Below are 8,466 nucleotides of genomic sequence, written 5' to 3' on the forward strand. Positions count from 1 at the left end.
AGCAACACATCTTCGTCTCACGGAATGGACCAGGCGTCGCACAAAGTCCTGTGGGATATCTGTCAGTATCTGCTGGAGCATCTTTCGAAGTTCCTGAAGTGTTTGTGGAACACGTGGTTGACGTGGAAGGCGCCGATCCATCTCATTCCACATGTGCTCGATTGATGAGAGATCAGGGGAGCGAGCCGGCCATAGGATGACATTCACGTTATTTTGTTGAAGAGAATCCTGGCCAAGTCGAGCAATATTAGACCGGGCGTTGTCATGTTGAAAGGTAATGCCTGGGCCATGACGACGCAAAAAAACGGTAGAACAACAGGGCCGATGATCTCGTCGCGGTAGCGCTGTCGATTGAGTTTCCCTCTACCGCTATCAAACGGGTCCTCTGTCTTGCTGTTATCCCACCCCATACCATAACGCTGCCGCCCCCGAACCAATCTTCTTCCATGACACAATGATTGACGTAACGTTCACCTCGACGTCGGTACACTCCAATCCGTCCATCGCTGTGGCTGAGGTGAAAACGAGACTCGTCAGTGAATAGAACTTGTCCCCACTGCATTACCATCCAGCGTAGACGCTGTCTACACCACTGTAGTCTCTGACTGCATTCGTCTGCCAACGTTGCCTTTAACACCAAAATGGTGTTTCTGTGGACGTTAAATTGTCTTGCAACATCACATTGACTCGATCCTGCTTCAAGCATACCAATGGCTCACAGACGCTCATTTTCGGACAGGCGTGGCATTTCGTAATGTTGAATAATTGCGTAAGTTTTTTGTTTTTCTGAGTGGTTGTTGTCAACACGATGCTAAACAATGCATATGGAATCCCGTTAATGCACATGTTTTTATACCCATTCGTGGGTAGTGAAATGCACGGGGCTTGCATAAAAGTCAACTTTTGCATGGAATACATGCTTTTCTGTAGCAGTTGCGTTTTTGTGACTTGATTCCACATATGTACTATAATATTGAAAACCAAACTTTACTTGTTTGAAAAATACACTAAAATATTGGTGTCACAGGAACTTTTGTTGTTGAGTATTGACAAAAAGTTCGATATTCATTCGGCATGTCACCATATTGACAGTGTCACATATTTTCCCACGTAATACTTAACACTTTGAGTTTTCTTAGGGTACAGGTCAAGTCAAGACCAACTGTTTTTTCCCCTCCTGGAACGTCATGTGAATTTTTCTCGAAATCAGTCATGCAGTTGTGTTGCTTAATCCGGATTGAGAGGGGGTCGTCTCCAAAGCAAAGAGTAAATAATTCAGGATTCACCAAATCTTTATATTGTTTTACAATATCCAGATAAAAATACACGCTCAAACTGGCAAGGTGTATATATTTATATTTTATTACAATATCCACACACACATACACGCTCAAACTGGCAAGGTGTATATATTTAGCTCGTCCGTTTTTTAGTGTCCAACGCCATACGACAACACCAGCAATAATTGTGTTGACAAAGGAGAGCATATCGAAGTACTTGTAAATGAAACTTTAAATGTTATTTTTTTTTATCTGTAAAATTATTTATTTCGAACAACACAAACACCAAACATACTATCGTATATCTCACACGAAAACACGCCTTACTGCACGTCTAGCTGTGTTTGTGCGTGCTGATACCTGTGTGAGATCGAAATGTCCGCACATTTCTTTCCTTGTGGCTCATGTTTGAATATGACCAGAAACCTCCCGAATATAACGAATAGTGACTGCCCTTCATCATGGTGTGGATGATAGTATGCTATTATTTGCAAACCACCAGAGTGACATATTATTCGGCTTCCGTCAGGAAGTTAGTGAACGTGGTGTTTTCAATTTCAGGAAAATAATTACTCGCGTTAATATTTCAGAATGAACAATGCCAACCATTGACAACATTGGGCGAAAGTCTGGGTATGCTATCTGGGTATTTACAACGCAACTGCGTCAAACACATATTCGTGTTCAATCGTGGTCCACCAAAGCACACCGTAATGGAACCCGAGGCCACCGCATTCTTTCGGGAATGTGAAAAAGTTGTGATCTATTGTAGTTGTGGAACAACAATCGTGATCCATGGCAGCATCATTGTATGAGTATGTCGTGGTATCGGGTATGTCGTGACTGGCCAAAGCGGGAGTTGTAATAATCCTTGAGGTAGTTACTCTGAATCTTGGCCACCTTGGCAGAAGTGTCTGCATTGCGTCTGCAATGTTAAAAGGATTCTGTCATCTCGCCAGGTACCAGAGAGCACTTCATGGGTTTTGGGATGTTCCATGTCTATCATCCGTGCAGTCTGACGTGGGTATTTCATCGCCAGGGGTTCTGCATCACACTACAGGCCATTACGATGCTTCCCACTCTATGAGGGAGTTGTTGCGTTGTAGTGAGGAGGCAGCTGAACCAGTGAGACAACATGCCGAATGTGTTTTCCGGTTTGCATGGACATTGCATAACTTCATCGCCCATTTCAAGAGTAATGATATCACAGGTTTCAGGGATGATTTTACTTGTGGTGTTTTGCGCCAACCAAAACAAATCTTGACGATGTCGTAACTCTATCGTAATAATTTGGAACACTGTGGTGGCAGTATCGCATTGCTGCTGTACCACGTCTTGGCGGCGTCTTGATACGTGTGTGTCAAGATGTAGCACTCGATAGGTCTTGAATATTTGAATGCAAATTGCTACGGTACCTCCACTTTGAAATATCATGCTCTTCCGTAGCAAACGTCATGGGTGTTGTCAAGGGGCATAACACAACCACTGACATCGCACACCAGATGGCCCCTCAGTTGTAATCCGTTAAAACAACAGCAGTTAAGCGGGTTAAGCGTCAAAGCATACTGCACTGGGACTATGAATAATTATGGTCATTGTCTTTCGAATACTCCAAAGAAAAGACATCACAAGCTTATGTTTTCACCAAAAGTAACCAGACAGCTGGTTAAATGTTGGCGGTACAAATGATATACAGTTGTCACTTTTCCTGATGATGGTATTTTGTCCGGTGATTCTATGACTAATAAAACCGTTATTGGAAATGCTCCCAAACAAAATCGCACATAGTCCTGTTTTGTACAAAAAAGCCCGAAAATGTTTTATGGATTACATATCAATAATGAAATGGCTAGTTTTGATAATTGACACGAGTTTTATGAACATATCGATTCCTCGTATGTAGATGAATAAGCTACAGTGGGGTATCATACAGTTATTGAATGGTAGCGGGTTTGTTCCTGTCAGAAAAGTGGCTTCAGTCGCATGAGCTTGGGTGTAGGATCTGTCACTCAGCTCATGACCAGGTCGTTGTCTGTGCAGACGTTGAGTCTAACATCGAACGAGTCTGCTAATATGAGACAGTACAGTAAACATCAAGCCGAGTTTGGATACATGAGATAGACATATCGACAGAGAAGTGGTCATGGTGTGATCAGTCCAGTAGAGTGGAGATTTCTGTATGCAGTTTGGTGAGGAGCATCTCATGGAGAGTGGACGGTTGAAAAAATTGCGTTGCCTTATACGCACAGGAAATGTTTCTGACAATATAAATGTCGAATCGGTTGGGGCTAAAGGGTCTATGCAAAGTATATCTTACAGGTATTTCTACAAGGTCAGAATCTGTTGGAGATGCAGTGGGTACCCCAGTCAGAAGATGTCAGATCGGTTTACTTTAGTGAGCTAGAGTACACGGACCATCGGTATCAGTGATTTTGTATTTCAGGACTTACACAGTATGGGGATTACACACAATATTCACGTAGATGAATTTGAATGTAAAATAACAACAACATTTTATTCCAGATCATATGGATCTTTGTATTTAACAAAGAATTGACCTGAAAGCAACATCATTCTGGTATCGAAGTGATCAGAACATTTTAGCATATATCATGGCAGGGCAATGTTGATAGTACCTGTTTAGAATACTGCAAGTTTGGGGGCATTGTTTTGCCTGGAGGACAGCTTGTTTTGCATGTAGTTTATCTGCCTACTTACAAAGATGCCATGATGGCCATTCGGGTTCAGTTTCTAATTTTTTGTTGCAAGTGCTTTTGATCATACTTCTGGTGACTAGATAGCTGACTACCACCACGCGTGAAAGAATAAGCCAAAGCCAAACCAGGATTTGTGGTTTCTGTGCTTGGAGAATGTGGGCTCTGTCTAACTAAATGCTTGTAGCGTTACTGTTATCTCCCTCATATTGTGCCTTTATTTGTCCTTGATACAGGTAGTCAGCGTTCTATAGCGTAAGACAGTTTCATGTTATGGTGGCTTTCCCAACCTATGGGACAACGCACTGGTGATAAATTTGTTTATAAGCGACAAACCGAAAGTGAGTAAATTCTTAAAGATAAAAGAGTCTAATAACATCAACAGTTCAAATCATAAGTCCCAAGCACGAGAATCTGATGGCACAAAAGTTCAGCAGCGTGTATGGCCACCATGTGCGTTGACAACTGCCACACAATGCCTCCACATGGACCTTGTGATGCTTGTGAACACATGCTTGGGAACACGACGCCATTGTTGTTGCAAATTGGTGCCAAGATCTTGCAAATTCTGTGGTTGGTTCTTGAGATTGCGCAGACTTCTGCCAAGAGCATCCCAGACGTGTTCGATGGGATTGAGGTCGGGAGAAGGAAATTCCTTGTCAAAATTGCTGTGTTGGGTCGGGCATTGTCGTGTTGGAATATCAAACCGGGTCCATGTGCTGCCATAAAAGGCAGAAGTTCTGGTGCCACTACCTGGTCGCGGTAAGCAGCAGCGTTGAGGTTGCCACGGATGACAAGAAGCCTGGAACGTGCATTGCCACAGAAAGCACCTCACACCATGACACTTCCGCCTCGAAATCTGTCAACTTCCTGTACACAACACTGGGCGTAACGTTCATGACGGCGCCTTCACACCCTCCCCCTACCATCAGCAAATCGAAGATTAAATCGGGATTCATCACTGAAGACGACTTGATTCCATCGTAAGTGTCGCTGTGCCCACGACTGACGTTGACGTCAGTAGTTGTGTGCAGCGGTTTGGGACCGCTCCTGGCTTCTGATTGGTCGGTTGGTCTGATGACGTAACTTCCGGTTTCGATGTGGTCACGTGACTGCACATGCGCGCAGGAAATGATGGGTCCTGTGTGCGCCTCCAAGATGGCGGCACATCCGTTTCCGGTAGCGTGCGCCTCCAAGATGGCGGCACATCCGTTTCCGTTGGTGCGCGCACCTCCAATACACACACGCATGACATCACGTGTGCATGGCAGTACGCATGTCGACCTACACGAGTGCCATCACCTCGGTTTCATTCATAATAATAATCATCCTATGGATCAACGTCAACCTCTGTTTGTAGTCACGCATGGCACCACGTTTGCATGGCAACACGTAGTACATGACGTGTGCATGGAGACACGCGTGACAGTACGCCTGTCAACCTACACGAGTGCCAGCACCTCGGTATCATTCTGTTTGAAGACACACACACATGACACCACGTTTTGCATGGCAACACGAAGTACATCACGCAGGCATATACCTACATCACGTTCATGTCTGTGCCTGTCGATTCACCTTTAGAATTCAGCCAACACCTTTAGCACCTTTAAATTCGCCACTCACCGACTTCTAACTTAGACGAACGACTGTCATAGCGGGCTACAATACACGATCGCCTTGTGGAACGAGACCTTGCACCTCAAAGTTGACAAACACATCACCATACCCGATGACATGATTTGTGACATGTTGTTGCAAAATCCTTCGCCGATATGACGTCAACCTAGCAGCAAAGTGGCAGGGTCGTCGACTGTGTGTCATAAGCTCGTCTCAGTGAGCTATCATCTCCACATGCCATCGCCACACACCCACCAAAACAAAACAAAACAAAGAACCCGACTCCCCTCCCGCCTTCCTCCCTCCGTGAATCCCTCCTCCTCCCTCCTTCCTCCTCCCTCCTCCTCCTCCTCCTCCCTTCCCCACCGCCGCCGCCGCCACTTCTATGTTCAGAACAACAAAAGGACAACAATGTCGATCTTGTTCACTTTTTACGACCACTTCTCTGGGTTTTCCCCCCTCCTCCCCGGAAACGGATGCGACGCCCTCTTGGAGGCGAACGCCACCGGACCCATCATGCCCTGTGCGCATGCGCAGTCACGTGACCAAACCGATACCGGAAAGTGACGTCATCAGACCAACCGACCAATCAGAAGCCAGGAGCGGTCCCAAACCGCTGCACACAACTACTGACGTCTGTGTAATTGAGTCAGAATCGGCCCGCAGTATGGCCGTCGTGCTTGAAGGTGAGCAGTTCTCAGACGGCTTCGAACAGTTTGCGCACTCAGTCTACCCCTAAACAGTTCATTTCTGGTTGATGTAGCCGTCAAAAATCGGTTAGGGGGGTGACGTAAGACAATCTGACGATCCTCTGCATGTGACGTCACACGCCATAGCCGAGGGCGATCAGCGGTGGTACCCCTTTGCTGTAGACGAGTCTGTAAATCATAAACAGTCCGTCGACTACATCCCATCGTCCTACGCACGTTCCCGTCTGCAACATGCCGATGGCACGTTCACGTTGCACATTTGAAAGGCGTGGCATGGCAAATGGCAGTAAAGACTTTTGTTTTCATGTGTTTGTCTTTTTTTGTTAATGACTGCTAACAAGTATGGCTGAAAACACGTGCGGTATTAAGGCCATGTGACCAGTTGCACGTGAAAAATCACTTTTGCCACTATAGTGCTGCGCACATGATTTTGATCGATTCACCTGCACAAAAACGGGTGTTATCTGAAGACAATACGTGGCGATTACTGTTTAAATACACAATAAGGGCCCACAATGATAACTGGTCAAAATGTTAAAATTTTAGGATTGTGAAGTTTTTAATTTGGTTCAGTATATATTGAGATGGAAGTTGGTTGATTATTGGTTCGACAGTGATAAAGATGTATGCTGTGGAATGATTCTAAAACACTCTGGTTTAAACGAACAAGCGAATGCTGATATTTATCTTTTTAGACTCTGTACTTCGGCCATTGATGGTTATGCATTTACAGCCGAGAACAAACCACTGTAAAATAATAAGGTAGTTGTGTTTTGAAGCCTTCATGCCTCATGTACCTAATATAAAATGCCATGGTCTGCACAGTTTGAGGTCAGGTGGAGCCAAAATGGCAGCCAATAGAGACATCCCTGATAGAATATTCAAACCTAGTCGCTGGAGGAGCGAGGGGGCCAAAGATGGTTATGTTAAAATAAATTGAAAGATTCTCTTTCTTTGGATCTTTGCGTTCCCGTTCTTTGTTTGCTCAGTTGGCGCACCGTACAGTATGCCAGCATGTTGTAGTTGTGTGTACAACTTTTAGCATTTTTATGTCACAAACATGTTTTATCAATCTGTTCTATATGTCTCTTGTGTTTATATTGTCCAAATGACATGCTCCCCAAAAAGACTTGAAAAAGCAAAGGCGAGGAAGAGGCACAGATGGCCGCCTTGTGAAGATCACTATTTTGTTGTCTCGAATGTCTTCCTGTATCAATAGGCCGTGACAGTAAAACATGAGAGGTAGAGGATAACACAAAGAACATATGCAAGCAATTTGTTTCTCCAAAACGCTAGCATTTAAAGACGACAGAAGAAAGTTAGTCCCTCACCATGCTGTGTATCATAATTAAGACGCAGCCTGTTGTTGTGACTGCACGAAAACAGGGTACAGATGAGCAGAATCCATATGTTGTGACTTTGAAGATCGCAACCTCTTCTTTTGTACTCATATATTCATGTAATATCAAAAACAAACGAATTCCTTTGAATATGTATTCGTAGCATCACAAACTTTTCTAAGTACATTTGGCATGCTTTGTTTTGCTTTTGGGGAGATTAATTTCTAAATCATAGCATGCAGTCATTTTCTAGAACCTGTGACATATGTAAAACGTGTAAAAATATGGTAAATCAAGTTGTGAGTGACTTTCAATTAATATGACCGATATGTTGGCAAACATAACTTCCGGAATTGCAATAATGTGTGTTACAAAATCATATGCAGCTTCGTATTAATAATATGAGTAGTTTGGTGTGTGGTGAGTATCAGTACATACATGTTGATCATTTTCACCCTGTATAAGTTGTGGCATAAAAAAATCATGTATTTCGGTAATTTGAGTATCATTTTCAGTTTCAAGCAGACAATGCCTATCTTGTAAAACAGTCAGTATCAAGAATGAAACACACATTCGGATCCCCTTCGGTTAATAATAATGGGGATTCCATTGCACAGATGTGAGAAGACCCGACACATCAATCGATGAAGCCAATCTAGGTTCTTACACACAATCGCCGTTTAAATATTATAATGAATTACTGTAACATAACTACTTCTCCATTGTTGGGTCGCTGGTATTGGTGACCATGTTGCATATGTGGTCGGTTGTAACCAGGAGATAACTCTACTGTGTTTTGTAA

The sequence above is a fragment of the Haliotis cracherodii genome, unplaced genomic scaffold (assembly GCF_022045235.1).
Source record: "Haliotis cracherodii isolate W230 unplaced genomic scaffold, xgHalCrac1.p SCAF_26, whole genome shotgun sequence".
In the NCBI taxonomy this organism is placed as follows: domain Eukaryota; kingdom Metazoa; phylum Mollusca; class Gastropoda; order Lepetellida; family Haliotidae; genus Haliotis; species Haliotis cracherodii.